The sequence below is a fragment of the Acinonyx jubatus genome, chromosome A1 (assembly GCF_027475565.1).
Source record: "Acinonyx jubatus isolate Ajub_Pintada_27869175 chromosome A1, VMU_Ajub_asm_v1.0, whole genome shotgun sequence".
Lineage (NCBI taxonomy): Eukaryota > Metazoa > Chordata > Mammalia > Carnivora > Felidae > Acinonyx > Acinonyx jubatus.
In genome coordinates, this window is record NC_069380.1 from 120,677,650 (window position 1) to 120,700,024 (window position 22,375).

At 41.6% G+C, this 22,375-nt stretch overlaps 1 protein-coding gene across 14 annotated transcripts in view; it reads right to left on the reverse strand.

Annotated features, from left to right (window-relative positions):
- The window catches only part of PPP2R2B (protein phosphatase 2 regulatory subunit Bbeta), a 507,195-nt gene that overhangs the window by 139,082 nt on the left and 345,738 nt on the right, over positions 1-22,375 (reverse strand). The gene's annotated exons all lie outside the window — the stretch shown is intronic.

Consider the following 22,375-nt stretch of genomic DNA (forward strand, 5'->3'; position numbering starts at 1 on the left):
TATATGAACTAACATGAATTAGAATGTCCTGGCTCTGGTGTGATCTGGGAACTACTACTGACATCATCATGAGGCTATGAAATCAGGATTTTAGCTTTGTGTTCTCATCCCTGCTCCACCCCAACCCCATAGGACACATCTCTGGGTCACTTTTGGCATCTCTAATTGGCTCTTTTTTAAAATCAGTAACTTTTATTCTTAAGCCCAGTACTGGCCACCCAATAGAAGTCATGTGAGCCACATACATAATTTTAAATTTTCTAGTAGCAACATAAAAAAAAAAAACAGGTAGAATGATCTATTTTATTTAACCAAATTTAATGAAAATATTATGATTTTAAACTGTAATGAGCAAAAAAATTATTAGTGGGTCTTTCTTCTGTCTTTTTGTCATACAAAACATCTCAGTTTGGACTAGCCACATTTCAAGTGCTCAATGGGAGGGAGTGAGCTCTAGCTGCATTCTGAATTTTCATGATCTTATCCTAACTATATTGTGTTATACTGTCCTATTAGATTATAAGAGCTGTGCTTTCTAGTGGTGTTTGAGTATCTAGCACATGCCAAGAATGTACTGAGCATTTTAATACACATCACATGTAACCCTTCCAGTAGCTCTCCTAGAAAATATTGTTGGCCCTACACTACCCGTGAAGAAACTGAGCAAAATAAGTGGAGACTCCAAGATTATAGGAACTATTTAATGTTATCTCTTCAACTTAGCACATTGCCTTGTCTAGAACATGGTTCAACAATATCCATGGAATGAATGGAGGGTTGCTTAGCAAGTCTGCAGAAGACTGGGATTTGAACCGACTCTGACTGATGTCAAAGATTTGTACGCTTTCATTGATGTCACCTTAATTCCTATAGGTCTGTCACAGACCCTTAATGCAGTGTGAAGTGATTCCCCAATGCTGGTTAAAGATACAAGTCGTTCATCTCAGTCAACTAATTTATAGATGTGAAACTCTTCATCCAGGTATTATATTTACTGGTGTCTCCTTCCCCTTTGATGGTATCTAGTTTAACAAATAGTCATTAGATACCTACTCAGATCAGCAGATTATGCTCAACCCCAGATGCACAAAGATCATCAACACATGATCCCACCCTCATCCTCCTAGTCTGGTTTGGAAGTCATGTTATACGAGTGTTTAATACAGTGAAGTGCTACTAAGAACCTGAGATTCTGACTGAGCTGGAAGTGACTATAAATACCATCTTATAATCTGCACTACATAACTTGGAGCAAATTATATACTATCCAGATTCACAAAAGGAGCTCTGCTGTTCCCAACATGAGGTTCTTGAAGGAAGAAACTCATACATTTTTACTCCCCAAAGTATTTTACAGAGTGCTAAGTAAATGACAGGTGGCCATCTCTTAATTAACTGGCCCAGCTCTGTTTCTGCTTCTGTGTGTACCAAGTAACCAAGAGTCAGATTCCTCATGGACAAAGAGTGGCTTGGTCAGACATGGTTAAAGTTCTAATTATAGACAGCACTTCTCAGAGAATAAAGAGGTAGGAAGGCTCTCCATTCTGACCTGAGAGAGCCTTGTAAGTAATTCTGTTGAGAGTTTTTTTTTATTAAATTGATTAATTAGTAAAGTAATTCATTCAAAAATTTATTAACTATTATGCATTAGCCAGTATGACTAGAACTAAGAGCATGCTAGTTCCTGCCCTTGAGACTTGCACTGTCTGGTGAGGAATATGGACTTGTAAGGAGGTAACTGTAGTATAGTATGATAGAAACTAAAATAAGGAAAAGTACAGAGTATTATGGTAACATGTAGGAGAAGCATCTAATTTGAACTTGGGGTTATCAGGGGAAGCCCTCTGGAGAAAGTATCCTAAATCTAGTGGGAAAGGATAAATCAAAGTCAGCCTGAACAAAGGCAAAAGTATACCAGGCATAGGGGACAGCTCCTAATACCCCTAACAACACATTTGAGGACCAACAGAGACTTTAGTGTGATAGAAGCATGAAGTGCTAGGCAGGGCAAAAGAAAGAGGTGTATTCAAACGATACTACAGAAGAAAGCTTGAGATTCGTGACAAAGATCTTCATGGGCAACAGGAAGAGGAGACATCAAGGGTTTAAGGAGAGAAGTGAGAATTATGCTTTGACAATATTATAGCCCTTGCTGTGTTTCATTATGGTACTTCTTACTTTCTGTAGTCATTGTTTGTCTATATACCTCTACCATTACACTACGAGCCTTAAGACAAGGCTCCTGTCTTATTTCTCTTTGTATCTCGAGTGACTAATGCAGTATCTACTAGGTAATTGATGCTCAATACTTGTTTTAATGAAAGATATCTGTAGGAATCCTTGGTAGATTTGAGGGGACTCAGTCTGCTGAGGATGTATTATCACAGGGATCCTCAACTTAGATTCCTTGGATCTCTTGAAATTACATGCAAAAATGTGGATGTAAATATGTACACGTTTTCAGGAGTGAGGGATCATCACTTTCTTGAGATTCTCAAAGGTATCTAAGACCTCACAATGATTATGAAGCACTGAATAAATACAGAATGTTGGGAAATGTGGTTTTTGAGCCTGGCTCTAGCTAGGGAAGACCTCTCAAAGGCCAAATGCTCAAGGACAGTTCACAGCAAAAGCAGCAAAATGAAGAGCAGATATGGATTTCCAAGTGGAGGGGATGGAGAAAGGGTCAAGGACCAGTTCTATGGTGGGAAGATGATATGTGCAACAAAAGGGAAAAGAAACTTGGAGATGGAACAGCAGTTTCCCTCATGTCTTCTGGGTTAGCAATCAATAGCTACCACAGTCCTTAAAGAAAACAATTCTAGGTAGAGCAATATGGAACTGTGAAGTCACTACTGCAACAGGCCATTGTAGACAAAGGACCCTGAGAGGCCCAGAACCTAAGGAAGACAAGGTACCGGTTGTCATCACTGGAAGAAAAAGATTTTGTGGAAGCCAACTCCCTCCCTTTGTCTTTTGTGAATTTGGGTCTGCAAACTTAAAATAGTTTTATTTGTTTGTTAATTAGTTAATTAATTATATTTTAGAGAGAGAGAGAGAGCAAGTGAGTGGGGGACAGGGAAGGAGGGAGAGAGGGAGGGAGGGAGGGAGGGAGGGAGGAAGAATCTCAAGCAGGCTCCAGGCTCAGCACGGAGCCAAATATGCTGGGCTCAATCCCACCACCCTGGGTTCATGACCTGAGCTGAAATCCAAGAGTTGAACACTCAACTGAGTGAGCCACCCAGATGCCCCTTGAAATAGTATTTTTAAAAGACAGAAATTACACACACACACACGGGAAAAATTTCTTGCTAGATATCCATTAAAATTTTATGATAATTCTGTCTCGATGTCAGAAAATTATTATTTTTTTTACATCACATAACTTAAAAAAAATAAGCATGTTTTGCTTTTATAGGCATCACCTGGGGAAAATAATTCCATTTTGAAGATAGAATTATAGGATAAAGAATGCAAAAAAAAAAAAAAAAAGACAACTATTGTGATGATGGTCACAGGAAAGCATTGTACACATTCATGTTTCATAGGCCACGAAGATCATAATCACCAAAGAAACACATTAAAAATGCAGATTCCTGGGCCCAGCCCCAGTTCTACTGAATCAGACCCTTTAGGAAACAGGAACTGTGAATCTGCAACTTAAAAACTCCCCAGGTAACTCCTGTGCTGACCACAGGGACTTTGAAAATACCAGGTCAATAAAGGTGAGGCACGCTCAGTAAAGAAGTTTCAGAACCAGCAAGCAACCTTTCTTCTCCATATATGCACATGCCACAGGCACTAAGAAAGCATGGGGCAGAGGCGAGTTTATTACATCCTCTTAACTTTTTATTTAGTGATTTAGCTAAAGTGATTTTTTTCTACCTTCCAAAACATTCTCATATATATTTTTTAAAAATGTGCTTATAATCTGAAGTTGGATGTAATAGTGGCAGGGGAAGGAAGCCAGTGTAAATTATGAGCTGACAATGTTGTATATCCATGCAAATCCCACCTTTCTGAGAAGAGAGGATGAAACCACTAATGGTGTCCTTGTAGACAGCATACTTCCTTATAGATACCTGAGAATTTTTCACCCTTTTACCCATCTAGATGCCAGGGTGGAATCAACAGCTGGGGGTATTAACACTCCAAGGGGCTGCCTCTCTCAGGTGGTGATGGATAATCCCCAGGGCTCTGAGGATCATGTAAGATCAGGAAGGGTGGATTTTTTTATAGCTGCAAGTCCTGCCTGTGCTAGAAAATTCCAATACTAAGACTACAATTTTAGGTCACCCAAATTTTAATTTATTTTATCATGTTATATTTGATACACCATTGCATGTCATCCCACGTTCTTTTGGAAGAGAATGGAGTAAAAATATTCTAGTTCAACAATCCTGTTTTGACAGATCAATATCAGCCTAGTTTCCAAATATAAACAGGTGGACTGAGTGCTCTTTCTATGCTTGTAGGTAAGACACTGTATTTTTTGTGGAGGGAGACTTGTCTGGGTTTGCATTACACTGGTGATTCTTCATGGAGGTAATGGGATTTCCTTAATCGAGCCCATTAGACTATCTTCTTGTAATTATCTCAGGGGCCAATCTGTCTATGTAATGGGCTCTGGAGGAATCAAACCTTCAGGTTCTTACAAAGGAAAATGTTGTGTACATGTCAGAAGAAAACCGTTTTGAAGAATTACTGGCTAACCATCTCAACAACAGCCGGGGGGGACTTTGCTGTGATACTGCAGGAAATTGCTGGATTTGGGACTTTATTGCTCCAAAGGGTATTTCTTTTTTCATGGGCGTTTTAATAAATCTAAAATGTGCATGACGCCAGTGGCACAGGGGACTCCACACCATCTGGTGAGGTTGGGCAGGCTGCTGCCTGCTCACTGTGGGAGGATACCAGAATCTTAAGGGTTGGAGAGACTGCCAAAATTCTGGATGGCTCTGGGTGTAACTAATGATTAGCTCTACAGCCTTGCTGGATTGGACTGGCCAGCTGTCTTGGTTCCTTTCATCAGGACCACCAATGTCCCGACACAGTGGACACGTATCCCAACTTTTCAGCCAGTGCTACTACAAGATATTCACACTATGTGATGATAACCAACTTCCTCATTCTCTGTTTTGCAAATTTTAATGTGGAGTACAGACAGAGTAGATCCATAGTGAAGAGGAAATCATGAAAAGCCAAGAACCAAATAATGAAAATATAAAAGTATTAGTAATAGTGATGGGTTGAATTGGCCTCCCCAAAATTCATATGTTCAAGTCTTGACTTCTATATTGTGATTTGATTTGAAAATAGGGTCACTGCAGATATAATTAGTTAAAATGAGATCATTAGGGTGGGCCCTAATCCAATGTTACTGGTATCCTTCTAAAAAGGCAAAATTGGGACACAGAGACACTTGCACAGGAAGAAGGCCACATGAACACATAGGCAGCGATTGGGATGATGTATCTTGCATCTACAAGCCAAGGAACTCCAAAGAATGACAGGAGCTGGCAAATAGGCATGGGGCATTTTCTCTGTTCCTCAGTTCCATAAGATCACTGCCTTCAGAAGTGACCAACCCTACCAACATCTTGCTCTCAGACTTCCAGACTCCAGAACCATAAGATACTAATTTTCTGTTGTCTAAGCCATGCAGTTCATGGCACTTTGTGATAGCATAGTCACAAACGAACCAGGTTCCATTCTGAGCATTCTGTTTATATTATCTTTGAATCCTCTTCCTAAAAAAATTAAAAAAAAATTTTTTTAACATTTTTTTTTGAGAGACAAAGAGGGACAATGCACGAGCAGGGGAGGAGCAGAGAGGGAGACACAGAACTTGAAGCAGGCTTCAGGCTCTGAGCTGTCAGCACAGAGCATGATGTGGGGCTTGAACCCACGAACCATGAGATCATGACATGGGCTGAAAGCGGACACTTAACTGACTGAGCTACCAGGTGCCCCTAAGATTTTTTTTAAATATTTATTTTTGAGAGAGAGAGAGAGACAGAGAGACAGAGAGACAGAACATGGGGGGGGGGGGTAGGGAGAGGGAAACAAAAAATCCGAAGCAAGTCCAGGCTCTGAGCTGTGAGCACAGAGTCCAATGTGGGGCTTGAATCCATGAACCATGCATGACATTACCACCTGAGCCGAAGTCAGATGCTTAACCAACTGAGCCACCCAGGTGCCCCTCTTTGAATCCTCTTTAACATCAGTCCTGTGGTCTGAAGATTGGCGTGACTTATTAATTGGTAGGAAATGAGTGGCTGGGCGATGGAGGAAGAATTCTTTTCCTTTCCTTTTTACCACCAACAGTACATTCTAGTGGGGTTTTCAAAGTACACACGGCTGCAAGGGCCTTGGGGGATAGGGTGAGGTAGGATTCGTATCCTGCACATGTGACTTTGCTCATAGAATTCTCACATGAGGCTACTAGAAGATGCCATGTTTAGGACTCTCCTTAGCACAGATGCTGTTTTCAAGAGAAGGAAAAGGGGAAGCAGCTCTTGTGTGCCTAGAGAAGAGGAAGGGTGGTATGAATTTTAGCCCAGGGACTCCGAGGGCATTCTTTACTTCTGGACTAAATGCGGGCTCCCCAGAGCCTATTCTGATTCAAACCTCTCTGAGCACTAAGGCTCTCCAGTGCTTTAGTGTTTTTAAATTTCCCTTTCTGACACTGCTTAAAATCTATTTCAGTTCTCCTCCCTGTCCCAGTCAAGTTGATTTTCTCATGCTTTATTCCAACAAGCCCTTTGCAGTACAAGGAAGAAAACAGACGCCACATTATGAAACCCAAAGGACAAGGGGCTGAACGCCACGTCATAAGCTAACATGTGCCCTAAATACGGTCGCCAAGTCAACCAGCCAACATGGCTGCCAATCACCTGCGTCCATATTGAGTGATCTGCAGCCGGATTACGAAGATTAAAACCAGTCTTCATGACGTGCAAAAGTGGGCCCGACTGATCGTATCGATTCTTCCCCACTGAGAGGGAATCACAGGTTAGCAGGCAGAAATCAATTCCACTGCATTAAGCTAAGCCAAGTGGAGATTTATTCGTACCATGCTTGGGAACGTCTTTACGAAAATGGGGAATATTTTTTTAAATCTGTGTACAGATACATACACTCGTTTATAAATACTTAAGTATTTACATAGATACCTGCGCCTTCTTCCTTTTTTGTAATTTTTAAAAATCTGAAGCACAATGGTACAGAACACAAGGCTCTCCCACCTCCAATTGTGTTTTTTTTTTTTTTTAAATGAAAGAAGCTATGTGTGTTGAGATGTCGTCGACTTGGCTAGTTTAACAGTACCCCAGATTTCAGGACGGAATGGGAGAGCAGACACGCATCCACTGCAGCCAAAGAGGCAAAGGGAGCCATTTGCTCTTGAGGAAATCATCATTTTTGGCTCTTTAAATTAAAGAAACCTGGCCCTAGGCTTCAATGCACCATAGGGAACACAGAATTCATTCTCTTCCCTCCTCCAGTGAGAACACACAGGCTGGGGCTGAAGAGAGCTTTCAGAATGAACAATGGGTGGAAAACACTGCCCTTCCAGCAGTGAGAAATGTGAAATTCCACTCCTACCCTCACACATGTCACCAGGGAGCCATCCTGTGTGCTCCATCAGTACCGGGACACCAGCCAGGCAATCATTTGTACTCAGGGGCTCAGCCTTAACCTAAAAAATCATCAGAAGAGCCAAAGAGGGGTTCCTCCCCATCCCTCATCACTAAGAAATAAGGAACACAACATTTTACCACCAGAAACTGTTTGTGGTTCTGACTGAGAATGGTTTCGAGCTCATTCTTCCTTTAGGCATGCTGTCTATCGACTTCTGAGCCTGCCTTGCCTAAGACACTCATCCTCTGCCTTCACGACCATTCCCGGCCCTCAGGCCCTTTAAATGCATTGCTGGGCCTCTCGTGGGTGGCCTGTAAACCAACAAGGGTAGCATCAGCAAACACATGAGATGAGGCAGTTAAGAGACTAGGGGTCAAGTTTATATTCAGCGTAGGCTATAAACTACCCATTCCCAATTCAGTGGAAAAATCAGTCATTGACCAAAACCTTTCAGTTGCTCAGAGCTGGGCACTGGGGCAAGAGGAGGCACCTGTGTCTTTGGGGAACAGTGTCTGCTGCACTGCTTCATCGTCCTGTCCCTCAGAACAGCACCTTGCATATGAGAGCACGTGTGGGTAGGCGGGCAGGGGAGGCTGGGTCAGAGTCTGCAGGCCTGAGTTCTCACCTTTGCTCTTCCACTTGGTAACTGTATACCCTGGAAGAAGTAACAGGACCTCACCAAAACCACAGCTGCCTCAACTCTAAAATGAGACACAGGGGGCGCCGGGGTGGCGCAGTCGGTTAAGCGTCCGACTTCAGCCAGGTCACGATCTCGCGGTCCGTGAGTTCAAGCCCCGCGTCGGGCTCTGGGCTGATGGCTCAGAGCCTGGAGCCTGTTTCCGATTCTGTGTCTCCCTCTCTCTCTGCCCCTCGCCCGTTCATGCTCTGTCTCTCTCTGTCCCAAAAATAAATAAACGTTGAAAAAAAAATTAAAAAAAAAATGAGACACAGGACTTCAGCTACTATTCCATGGTTTTGAGTAAGTTTGTGTGCATAAAAATGGGATAATAAAGATCGGATTCACAGTGGACGGGAGACCTAATAAGAAAGTAACTACAGAAGCATTTTTTTAACTTGTTAAGTGACATCTAAATGTTAACTTTTGCCATGTGGAGAGGAGGAAATTCCTCAAAGACTTATCTGTAATATGAGCAATTTGGTACAATTATTGGTGGTCTGTAATCAATAAGTCACTAAATTTCTCCGATCGCTGGTTTCCCCACCTTGATGGCTAGCCTTCCACAGGAGGAGAAAATGAAGTAAAGGAAGTGTAAATGTGTTTTTAAATCATAAACTGTCCTAGAAACGCAAGCAGTTATTATGTAGAGAACTCGTTTTGACTTTTGGCATTATGATGCACACACTGTTAGTTCTTGGCTCAATGACAGATTTTAATTGGCCTGGCTATGAAAATCTTATAGAGCTATTATGTGCTACACCTGTGATAGCCGTGCAGCGTGTTAATCAAGACAATTAGGCTGGGGACCCAGAGAATGGCTTTCCACCACTGTGCATAATCCTCCTCACTTTGAGAGGGAAATTAACAGCTGCTTTATGGTCGCTCATATTATCTCACTTTCTTGGAGACAGATCCCAATCTGATCCACCTTGATGAAGCAACATCTATCACTGATGCTTGGAATGATACAACACCTGTGAAGAAGTATTAGACTTTGGAAAGGCTTTTGGGCTGGGAGTAAAAAAAAAAAAAAAACATCACGTGTGGCACTCGCTGGGTAAAACAGCCCCTGGATGACAGCCAGAATCAGAGGGAAAAAAGTTGATCTCTTTTTAGTGCTGTATTTGAGAAAAAAAAGGAACAGAGGATGAGCAGATCAATTTAGCTCTCAAAAAATTTATTCTCTAGTCTGCAAAAGGAGAAGGAGGAGGCTCCTGGGGCAGTACTATTCTATATGCTCCCAAGTTTCTCATTAACATCAACTACAAAACCTTCTGGAATTTTCTTCATTCCCCCAACTCTTGGTAAGTCCATCTCTTCTGAGAAGTCTGAAAAATACATCTTGTTGACTGGATTTCATTTCAGCCCAGAGACTGAGCTGATAATCAGTGATTTAAAAAGTGGCAAATGTAAGTGTTTGCTATGTGATGGTCATACGGTTCTGAATTTACATGGGTTTACCTCATTAGCTCCTGGGGGGTAAAGTGCTATGCAGATAGTTAACTCTCATTTTGTAGATATGGAAGCTGAGGCTTGGGAAGGCTGAACTACCAAGTTCACATCACAGAGTCCGGACTCAAATTCAGGTCTTCTGACTTCAAGACTTTTCCATAACACCATGCTGCTTGTCACCTGTGGAACGGATTCTAACATCCATTATGCAAGGACTGGGAAGCAGGTCTAATTTCTACGACCCCAGTAGCTAGGGCTGCACTTGTCACCTTCTAAGTGCTTATAGAATTTAACTTTGAGAGAAGAAGAGCTTCCTAAATTGCTTATTATTTCTAGAATGAGCCTTGCACAATGGACAGCGCATTCTAAAAAGAGAGCACCTAAAAGGTCCAGGATCCATTTCTAATCATCTCCTCTGCCTTGGCTGAGTCAGAGGACATGACTCTTGTTCCCTAAAGACTCTTGTCCTGAGGACACAAGTATGTCCAGTAGCAGCTGGCTCATTCCAATTGAGAAGATCCAGGAGGCTAGCTTTTGGTCTGGGTCTTCTCTATTCTGCATTGGAAGAGGCTGAAATGAATCATCATACCTGCAGTTTGCAATCTATGCACCAAAGTGCCCTGTGGTATCAAAGCAAACTCACAGGGGTACTGGAAGAGGCTTTAAATTTTGAGGGCAAAACACCAATATTTAACATCTGTCAGATACTGTAAGAACTAAACTAGCTAAACTATTTCAACATTTGTGTTTGTTTTTCCCCCTTTAATTACATCATATTTTTGCTAAGTTTTTTTTTTTATAGTTAATGTGATTAAAACCAAGCACTGCATCAAAATCAAGGTGGAACAGACACAGAGGGTGGCAGTGTCCAATCTGATTCCAAGGGGTGAGAAGCTGTGTAGAGTCCGACAGAGCCATATATTTTGTTATAAGTAATTACAGTTAAGAATGAAATAGAACATGGTTTCTTTCAATTTATCTGTATTCTTTTTTTCAAACAGTTACTAAATTGTGAAGGTACACATAGTTATAAGTAGATTGGACCTAACTAGTTAACAGAAATGTTAGGTTTTTCTTCTGCCCTAGGAACACCATGAAAACAATTACTGCAACCCTAAGCATGCATGAACTGAGATAGTGTGGCAATCTCTGCTCTCCCCCAATCCTGGTTTACTGGGAGGTGTACCAGGGATGACCCTGCCTCTGATTCCCCACTTCTAAGATGGCAGCCAACAAAACATTTCCCAGGCACTGGGCTCTTAGCTGCAGGCTAGATAACAGGTTAGTTCTTAAGCACTGTAAATGTATGACCTCATTTAATTCATCTCCAAAATGGTGTGAGTGTGAAATTATTATTATTTTTTAACTTTGTTCTCTCTCTCTTTTTTTTAACATCATGATAGAAAGGTAATATAGTATAGACAGTTTTAAGAAGTACAGCTTTTAGTTTTGTTGACTGTTTCCTTTGTAGTGCAGAAACTTTTTATCTTGATGAGGTCCCAATAGTTCATTTTTGCTTTTAATTCCCTTGCCTTTGGATGAGCACTGGGTGTTGTATGTAAGTGATGAAGCATGGGAATCTACCCCCAAAACCAACAGCACACTTTACACACTGTATGTTAACCAATTTGAAAATAAATTATATTTAAAAAAAAAAAGTAGGGTTTGAAATTGGAGTCAGATTTTTTACCACCCTCTCTTTTACCAACAAGGGGCCTCCTCAATGCCCATCACCCATTTTGCCCCACCCACACTCCCCCCATCAACTCTCAGTTTGTTCTCCGTATTTAAGAGTCTCTTATGGTTTGCCTCCCTCCCTCTCTGTTTGTAACTACTTTTTCCCCCTTCCCTTCCCCATGATCCTCTGTTAAGTTGCTCAAGTTGCACATATGAATGAAAACATAGGATATCTTTCTCTGACTGACTTATTTCACTCAGTATGATACCCTCCAGTTCCATCCATGTTGCTACAAATGGCAGGATTCCATTCTTTCTCATTGCCAAGTAGTCTTCCATTGCATATATAAACCACATCTTCTTTATCCATTCATCAGGTGATGGACATTTGGGCTCTTTCCATAATTTGACTAGCATGAAACTTTTATGGTCTCCATTTTTCAGATGAGGAAAAGAAGCTCAGGGAGGCTAACAAACTGCCCAGGGTCACTTAGCTAGTAAGTGGCAGAGCAGACACTTATGTCTAAAGCTGTTTGATCTCCAACGCCTGTATTTTACTTTAATTAAGCTTTTAATTTTGAGAATACTGTAGATTCAATGAAATTTTATAATTAATAATATAAAGAGTTTCTATGTACTTTTCGCTCAATTCCTCCCAATGGTAACATCTTGGAAAGCTACAGTATCACAACCAGATACTGACATTGATATGGTCAAGATACAGACCACATTGCCATTCCTTCAAGGATTACTCATGTTGCCTCTCTAGAGCCACATACTCATCTTCCTCCAGGTACTACCCTCTCCTTCACCCCAGGAAATCCCTAATCTTGTCTTCACCTACATAACAATTTTGAAAGGACAGAATTAGAGAAATGGAGAACAGATTAATGGCTGCCAGGGGTGAAGGAGAGGTCCATTATACTACCTAAACTTTTATTGCTGAGTCATGGGTACGGAGGTGGGTCATCTTGTTTAAACCCTTCACCCACTGAAGGACATGTGAGTTGTTTCCAAGTTTGGCCAACTACAACACAACAATAGACACTGTGTCAAGGCGTGTGTGCAGGGTTTTGTGTGAGCATTGTGTTCATTTTTGAAAGATACATGTCAAGGACTGCAGTTCCTGGGTCCCATCTCAGTTGCATGTTTAGGTTTTTAAAGAAATTGTCAAATTGTTTTCCAGAATGGGTGTACCATTTTACATTCTCACCAACATTACATGTGATCAAGTTTCTCCACATCCTCACCAGCATTTGGTATTGTCACTATTTTTTATTTTAGCCACTATGACAGGTATGTAGTGACATCTTAATGTGGTTTTAATTTGCCTTTTCCTAAAGGCTAATGATTGAACACCTTCTGATGTTATTTGCCATGTGTATGTTCTCTTTTGTGAATGTCTCTTCACATTTCTTTTGGTCCGTTTTTTTTGGGGGGGTATGATTGTATCAAAGTTAAAGCTTTATTGTGCTCACTTGGGCAGCACATATAAAGTTAAAGCTTTATTTATTTATTTTTAATTTAAAGTCAAGTTAATTAACATGTAGTGTATTAATGATTTCAGGATTGGAATTTAGTGATTCATCACTTACGTGTAACATCCAGCGCTCATCCCAACAAGTGCCCTCCTTAATGCTTGCTGGACATTTAGCCCATCTCCCCCCCCAGTACCCTGCCAGCAACCCTCAGTTTGCTCTCTGTATTTAAGAGTCTGTCATGGTTTGTCTCCCTCTCTGTTTTTATCTTATTTTTGCTACCCTTCCCCTATATTCATCTGTTTTGTTTCTTAAATTCCACATATGAGTGAAGTCATATGATATTTGTCTTTTTCTGACCAACTTACTTCACTTAGCATAATACACCCTGGTTCCATCTACGCTGTTGCAAATGGCAAAATTTCATTCTTTTTGATCACCAAGTAATATTCCATTGTATGTATAAACCACATCTTCTTTATCTATTCATCAGCTGATTGACATTTGCTTTTTGCCCATTTTCTAACTGGATCATTTTTATAATGAGTTTTAAAGGTTCTTTATATATTTCAGAGACCGGCTTTGCCTGATAGGTGGTTTGTAAGTATTTTCTCCTAGTCTGTAGCTTAACCGTTCATCTCTTAACAGGGTCTTTTGCGAAGCAAACAGCTTTAATTGTGGTGGGGTTCAATATTGAACTTTCCTTTTATGATCATGTTTTGGAGTCAAGTGTAAGATTTTTTTGCCTAGTCTAATCCTGACGATTTTGTATTGTTTTTCCTAAAAAAATTATAGCTTTAAAATTTACAGTTAGGTCTCTGATCCACTAAGTTTTTGTGTAAACGTGAGACTCAGATGTCAGCTCGAGTTTTCTCTATAGATTTCTAGTTGTTCCAGCAGCACTGGATGGAAAGGCCATCATCTCTCCTCCATTAAACTGCTTTTGCACCTTTGTCCCAAGTCGGTGGGTCCTATTTGTGTATATCTGTTTCTGGATTCTTCATTCTGTTCCAGAGATCTAGGGGTCTATCCCTGTTAATACCACGTATTGCTAGTCTTGACTACGGTCACTATATAGTAAGTCTTGAAATTAAATAGATTTATTTCTCCCCTTTATTATTCTTTGAAAAAATTATTTTACTTGTTCTAGTTCCTTTGACTTCCTATAGAAGTTTAAGAAGAATCCTGCCTGTATCTACAAAAAATCTTGGTAGGATTTTGATAGGATTTCTATTAAACCTACATGACAATGTGGGGAGAATTAACGTCTTTACTGCATTAAGAAATCAACATCTATGCTTGTAAACACCAAGTAACAACACTTCTTTATTTTGGGACTAGAGTCACAAGTTCCATTGCCCAAAAGAGGCCCTATGTACCAGGTTTAACAACATGTATCATTTTTTTGGTTGCAAATTGGATACAGACTTATATTTCTCTCCTATACAAAAACAATAAGTCAATCAGATGTTGAAATGACAAGAAACGCTCAATCTCAGCATTAAAAATGACTAGGGGGTAGTGGGGACTGTGGCTTGCTGGAGAAAGCATGACCCCTATGAACAGGGTACTGTTACTCAATTCCTCTAGTTGTTGAGACCATGGGAACAACATTACTCTATCTTCTAAATTTTCAAGAGAAGTGAGAAATCCATTTTTTTTAAATCTAAAATGTCAGCAGCCACTGTGAATTAACATAGAACAAAAAAGGTGAAACACACACCTTGCTGGGCTGAATCCAGAAGACCAGCAGCCTCTCTGTGGTTTCTGAGTTCGAGGGGATAACAAGAGAAGGTCCTCAGCCTCAAGGAGCTTACACTCCATCAAGAGCAAGAGACAGACACCACAAAGGAGTACGTCATGCACTGGTATCAGCGGGAGCTGTAGGAGCACATGAGAAGACCTTTAACTCTGCTCTGGGAGGTCAGGGACGGCTCCCTGGGGAAGTGAATTTACACAACAACTCAAAGTAGCTGATTCCATATGTGCTATTTAATCCATAGCACCTCAAGCAAACATTGGTAGGATCAGAGAGCAGAGCAAAGCTCTATTTCTGGGCATCACAGAAAGCAATAAAGAGGTCATAGAGTTCAGTGTTTCTCCAAATGCCATGTCACTTGTTAGAAGGGATTATAAAGCAAAAGCTTTCTAGAGGTGAACAGCCTCCTGATGGTCTTAGAATAATTCTGAGCTTCTTAAAATCACTTACAGGGTCTTGTGTGGTCTGACTCTGCCTGCCTCTTTAGCCTCCTCTTATCTTCCCTCACTCCTGACTTCCTTCTGTTTTTCCAAGATATCAAGACTCAAGGTCTTTGCATTTTGTCACTCAGCCATCCATCTACCCATCCATTAATCCAGCCAGCCACCCATCCAAGAAAAACTGGTTGAGGGCCACTATTCCAGGTATTTGAAATACAAAGTAAACAAAGCTGATTCATTTCTTACTCTCATGGGGCTTACATTATAATAGCAGAGACAGAAACACACACATAACGTGCCCACTCTGCTATATGAGGAGTTCTACGAAGTGAAGTTAGAAAGTGCTGAGGCACAGCAAGAATGGTGATGGCCATTTTCGATAGGGGTTGGGGAGGCTTCTGGTTAATATTTAAACAGAGCTTGAATTAAGTGATGGAGCAAACCACAAAAGCATGGGGTGGGTGGGGGAGAGTTTTCCAGCAAGAGGGAACCACAAGTGCAAAGTGCCTGAGGTGGGAACATGTTTGGCCTATTTGTGGAGTAGCTAGAAGGACAGCATCCCTGAAGCGGGAGAGTGGTAGTAAAACAGGGTTGGGGAGGAAGCCAGATGATGTGAGACTGTGTAGGCTTCAGTCAGTACTGAGATTTTATACCCAATGTAAGGAGAATCCAGCAGAGGATGTGAACAGGGCAGTGATATGATGTGACCTACACAGAGTGGACAGCGGTGGAGACGTGAAAGCAGAGAAATGCGTTAGGAGGTTATTCCAGTGGTCCAGGTGAGAAACGCTGATGTGCTGGCAGCAGTGAGGGCAGGGAGATGCCGGCCAACTTGGGACACGCTGGAGATAGGGGTGACAGGACTGTAAGAGTCAGCGATGACTGCAAGGGTTCAGCGGAGCAACTGATACGTTTACTTGCATCAAGACCATTCTGTGCCTACAACTTCTCAAGGCTGGCTCCTTACCATGATTCAGGTCTCAGAGTGAGATGGCCTCTTTGGAATTCTTCCCTGACTACCCACCCCCCATCCTTTTAGTTGCTCTCAGTTTAATTTTAATTCTGAGGACTTACAAATATCTGAAACTATCTTATTCATTTTATTTGACTGACTTTTCATCGGGATCCCCCAAAGGAATGCAAGGAATAAGGATCATGTCTGTTTTGTTTTTTCCTTCATCCTCAGTCCTTAATTCAGTACCTCAATCGTAGAATATGGTCAATAAATACTTGTTGAATGAGGCTTGGAAGGTGTGGCACAGGTTAAACAAGCCTCCAGGTTTCTTCAGCATGGTTATTTTTTGAGCCTTTAATAAAGCAATTAGTTAATGGACTAAATAATATTGATTATCCAGCCCAGGCTCTGTGCCAGCCTCTGGGGCAACAGAAGTTTGCAGGAAACGCACAGACCACAGCCCCGTGGAGCTTACAGCACACCGGGGGAGGCATAATAAATAATCTTACAAACATGGATGTCCACTGTGCCAAGAATTCAGGAGGGAAAATATACAGTGTGTGATCTGGGGATCCGACATTGTCAGGGAGCTCAGCTTTTGTGAAATGAGATCTACTGGAAATGCCATTGCAGGCCTTGGGGATCTCTAAGCAGGGTATATGCTGTGACTATACCATTTTCACAGAGGTTCTTGTGAGGGGGAAAAAAACACATTTTGGCAAAAGGTGAACTAGCCCAGCCTTCTCATGCACTAGGGTTCAGCAGGGTTAGGCACTCAGATGGAGAAGAGCAGCGGGCGTATGAAAGAACTAGGGTTTTGCATTTATCGTGATATTTGTAAAATGGCAATGCTATCTATTTAAATAAGACTGTAGAGAGAAAGAAAGGCGTTGATGTCTATGAAGAGCTGAGCACGGTCCCTGGTACCTAAAACACACTCAGTATCTGGTAATGATTACAACTGGATTTCAAATTCTTATGGGTAATCACGTTAACACTCTTCCTACACACACATACCAAATGGCACAGTTCCTTACACATAGTAGTGGCTCAATTAGTATAGATTGAATGAATGAAGGATGGCTGTCTCAATGATACACTATTTTGGATCTGTCCAACCCTTCTCACTCATGATGGGCAGGTAAACAAAGAGAAATTAATCAGACCAAATCCTTTTATGTGGTTCACCTGTCTCCAGCTTGGTAGCTGCTGTTAATTATTGATATTATTAGTTATTGATCAGGGTTGGTAGCTGCTATTAATGATTCTTGCCAGCCGAGGACACTTGGAAGCTTGAATGGAAGGAAGTCAGTCTGGTTATTGGGTTTAAAGTGAGGATCATTTATACGGTGGGAGGGCTCAGAGGATTCTGTGATTTTATGCACCACTAACTTGCAATAAAAAGACACAGCCAAAGTCCAGAAATAGTTGCTACTAAAATGGCATTTAACTTTGCATTGAAATCCACATGCTGGTTTGTGCATGTGATTTCTCAGCTGCTACCGTAACGGAGGAAGTCATTTTGAATGAACAATAATCAACCTGGTTCTCCAGGGGCAACTTGTACCTGAGAACCTCTGAGTCCTTTGTAAACAACCGTTAAGCTTCCCTGTCTCCAGAGGGATGCTGTCTCCTCAATTTTTTGTTTAAACCAAGCAGAGTTCAAGGAGGGAGGCTGCCATCAGGAGCAAAGTAGGATAATTCTCAGGCTTCTCCCAAACCCCAACTTGAAAAAGGCCAAAATAACCTCCAAGTCCCCTAAGACATTTGACCTAATAAGGTTCTACCACAAGTCCCTCCAACCAGCAAGTGGGAGAGGAATGAATGGTTGGAAATAAGAACAGTTATTCTGGAGGGCCATGTGATAGCAACTGTTACAATAAATAGACCCTGCAACTGAGTGACTGCACTTCAGTGCATTTTTACTAGAGAAATGCTGGTATGTGTACCAGAGAGGCATTAAGAAAGCACCCTCATTGTTGTGTTATCTACAGGAAGGAAAATACGAGATCTCAAGGTATCTATAACAAGGAGAATGATTAAATAGATAGTGGAAAAGTATGCAGCTGTTAAAAGAATAAGCCAGGACATATATTAAGTCAGCACATATAATCTATAGTAAGACATCGTTATGTGAAAAAAGAAGGAAATTTCAGAATTATATGTTCAGTATGCCACATGAGGTGGTTTTAAAATGTGTCCAGAATTTCTTTGATACTCATATAGCAACTGGAGTTTGACCAGCCTCTCCTTGACTGTGGGTCAGACTGAGTGACTCACTCGTAAATAGAATATGGCAGGAATGACAATGTGTCACTTCCAAGACTAGGTCATAAAAAGGCATTGTGGTTTCGTGATCTCTTCCGCTCTCTCACTTGCTCTAGACGAAGCTAGCTGTCATGCTGTAAGAACACTCAAGGAGCCCCATGGAGAGGTTCATGTGGCAGCGTCCTGCTAACAGCCAGTGAGGGGCTATGTCCTCCATCCAGCAGATGGGGGAGCCACCAGCAAAGCAATCCTGCAGTCCCAGTCCAGCCTTGGGATGACTGCTGTCCCAACTTACATCCGTAAGCCAGAGCCTATCAGCTCAGTCACTCCTGGGTTTCCTGCTTATTTCAAAGCATTAAATTTTATGGCTGCAGTCGACAACTAGTATACCATTTACAGAACCATAAAATTTTAAAATGTAATGCATACACATAGAGAGACAAATGTGTAGAGAAAGGTCTGGAAAGAGATATGCTGCAGGGATTTGTGGTCACCTCTGAGGACTGGGGTCAGGACAGTGGAGGTGAAATTAGCTTCACCTGTTCTGTCTCTGTTTTTGTTGTACACGCTCTATAAATACTAGTGGCCAAAGTTTTTAAAATAATAAAAGGGAGGACATATAATTTAAAATCCCAGAACTTTGAAAGTGCCTGGGTGGCTTAGTCAGTGGAACGTCCAACTCTTGATTTCCTCTCAGGTAATGATCTCATGCTCGTGGGATTGAGCACTGTGCCCGGCTCTGTGCTGAGCGTGAAGTCTGCTTAGGATTCTTTCCCTCCCTCTGTCTTTGCACCTATCCCCACCAAATAAATAAATAAACATTAAAAAAAACCAACCATGTTGCCTTAAAAAAAAATAATAAATATATAAAATTCCACTACTTTGGAATGTCATGGCAAGTCCGGTAGGTCTGAGCTTACCTTTGATCATCTCCAAGAAATAAGGTTGCTTAGCAAACTTGTTTAATAATAAGCAAGGTGGTTAGTGGGGCTTTTCAACCTCCCTAAGAGAGCCAACTCCTATCAGTTATTATTAAAGATCATTTCTGCTTAAGTCATACATATTAAATTATTTTTATCTTTATTTCTTACTATAGGTAAAGTAGTTCAAAGAGACCTTTATTTGGACAACATCAATTCATAATATTCTTACTCTCAAAGAGTAGTCAAAATGTCTTGAAAGTGAAAAAGTTACCTCCACTAAAAATGACATGTTATATATTAACACAGGCTGGTCTTACCAAGCAGTTTAAAATCAAAGGGGTTTGGGGGCACCTGGGTGGCTCAGTTGGTTGAGCTTGCGACTTCAGCTCAGGTCATGATCTCACGGCCAGTGAATTCAAGCCCGCATCAGGCTCTGTGCTGACAGCTCAGAGCCTGGAGCCTGTTTCGGATTCTGTGTCTCCCTCTCTCTCTGGCCCTCCCCCACTTGCACTCGGTCTGTCTCTCTCTCTCTCAAAAATAAAATAAAAAAATAAATAAAAAATAAAAAAAAAAATCAAAGGGGTTTTATCGTAGGACCAAGGTTACCCAAGACGTATTTTTAAAGTAACTCCGTCTTGGAATTGTTTTAGGCTTGGGCTAATTTGTTTTCCAACTTTGAGCCTGGGGATCTGCACGATTTAATATAAGTTTTGTAGCAAGGACCCTGATCCCCATCTGTGGCTAGACTGGCTGCAGGCACCACAGCCTCATGCATTTTCAGTGGAATTGGGTCCGGAGCTTAGTGCAAAATGCCTTCTGGGTGACTGACCAGAAATTCAATCACAGCACATTCATTTCAAAAATCCCTTTCATGTATCATTTAAAAGCAGCCTGCATATTTGAATTTGCATATCTCTGGATTTTGGAAATGCGGGAGAAGAATGGATTCCTGTTTGGTTTTCAGGATGATAGGAGGGAATACACTGGAGGCATTTCCTTTCCTTGACTACTGGGTAGATTTAGTACTACTGAAACATTCTGAAACAGCAGTTCGTAACATAAGCCATTGTCCCATGGAGCTCGAGAATAAGAATAACTAACATTTATAGAGCGTTTTACACTCTACAAAGTGTGTTAGCATTCACTGCCTCATTTAATAGGCAGAGAGGCTCTTAATTATGCTTTCTGATGAGGGGACAATGATTCTTTCAATTCTAGCATCTGCAGAGATTGCTCTGGTTTTCCCTTCGTATGGATCCACTAAAGAAATAATGATGCTAGCTCTCACTTCCCCAGGCTGGGAAAGAGTACGCTGTAGCAGGTGTGAGATCCATTAATTTCACTACGCTGCAGCTTGCTCCAAGTTTCTTTCCATTATCTCAAATGTATATATGTGATTCTGTTCTAGGAAGACAGGAGCTCAGGAGCCAGATGCCTGCATTTGAATCTTGGCTCTGTCATTTTCTAGCTACCTCGTCTTGAGCAGATTTTTTAAATCTCTTTAATATTTAACATTATTTAACTTCTCAGTTTTCTCATCTGAAAAATGGGGCAGATAGTAATTGTGTAGTCCTCATAGGGTTTTCATGAAAATTCAAGGGCTGAGTTCATGCAGAGCGCTTAGGAAAGTGGGTGCTACAGAGTCAACGATTTGTAACCGTCTGTGCTGTTTCTTGTACAGAATGAGCTGCGTCCTAGGTTGGATGGGGGACAAGACACGTCCATCAATATTCGTTCAGGGTACTACTGAGCAGAAGATGGGCACAGTGTCAAGCTCAGAGGCTATACCAGATGTGTCCTTCTCCTCACGAGGCTTACATTCCAGTGGAGGAGGTAGATAAGACCAAAATTTAATAAAGGTTAATGAAGTGGTCAGAGGATAAAAATTGCAGAGTTGAGCTAGAGAGTGGGGGCTGGGTGCTGAGCGCCAGCAGAGTATTCTTCTGATTTGAGGATGTGAAAAGCCAGTCTTTCAAAACACATGGGGAAGAACTGTCCTGGTGGCAGGAACTGATGAGTGAGGGTCACGCAGGAGCAAAGAGCACAGTGAGTGGACTACTGGACAGAGAGGGAGAGAGGTGAGCAAGGCGCCCAGGCGATGGTGAAGGGCCACGGTCTTGTCCCGTGTGTATACAGAAGCCACACAAGAGTGGGAGGCAGATAAGGAACATGGCTCCATATCCGTTGTGTAATTGTTGTGTCCGTTGACATTCTGCACAAATTTATTGTACATAATTACCCATTACACACATATACACATAGATTGAAAAATAGCACTGGCTGTCGTGTGTGGTGAGGACTGTGGGATGGAAGGACTAGAGGAGGAACATAGTAACAGAAGTGACACGTGCCAGCCAAGAAGCACAAAGTGCCAGTGGGGTCCTCAGGAAAAATGTGGACAACCAGCGAAGGGAGCACCATTTGAGATGACTTTGAAGTGGGCACTCCTTTTAGACATGCAAGGGTGTCTGGAAAACACAGATGGCTTCACTAATTGTTGTATATCTTGCAAAGAGGCCATACGGATCTACGCTGGAGTGTCCCAAATTTCATGTATGGATCTCTGAAAACTGCAGGTAGGTGTGATATGAAAAAGGCAATGTCAGAGCATCTCTTGCATCCCAAACTACACTGGTCCTCGGACTTGCCAGTGGAATCAAACCACAAGGAGTTTTCTAGAACAACCATTACTTGATCTGTATCCAAGTGGAACCCTTTGCCCTGACCTCATCTTGGCTTCTGAAGGCCAAGGATACCCATAGAACCTTCCATTTTCTACAAGGCATCAAGGTAAAAGGAAACCCTTCCATGCGCTGAAGCTGCGTAAGCACAGGCAGTCTGAGGCCCAAATGAAAAGGACAGAGGAAAGACATCAAACTCCCAGTGAGAGCTGAATAGACCAGTCCAAACAAAGAGCTTACATCATGACACCACTGCTCAGCTTGTTTTGCCCACATCATAGTTCTGTTTATGCAATATTTCTGCCTGGTAGGCCACTCCCACCTCTCAATATTAACACCAGTGATGTCAGCATTCTCTAGAATTGCTCATACAAGCACTCTCTTTGGACTAGAGGTTTACAATGGTCAGATGACTGAAATTC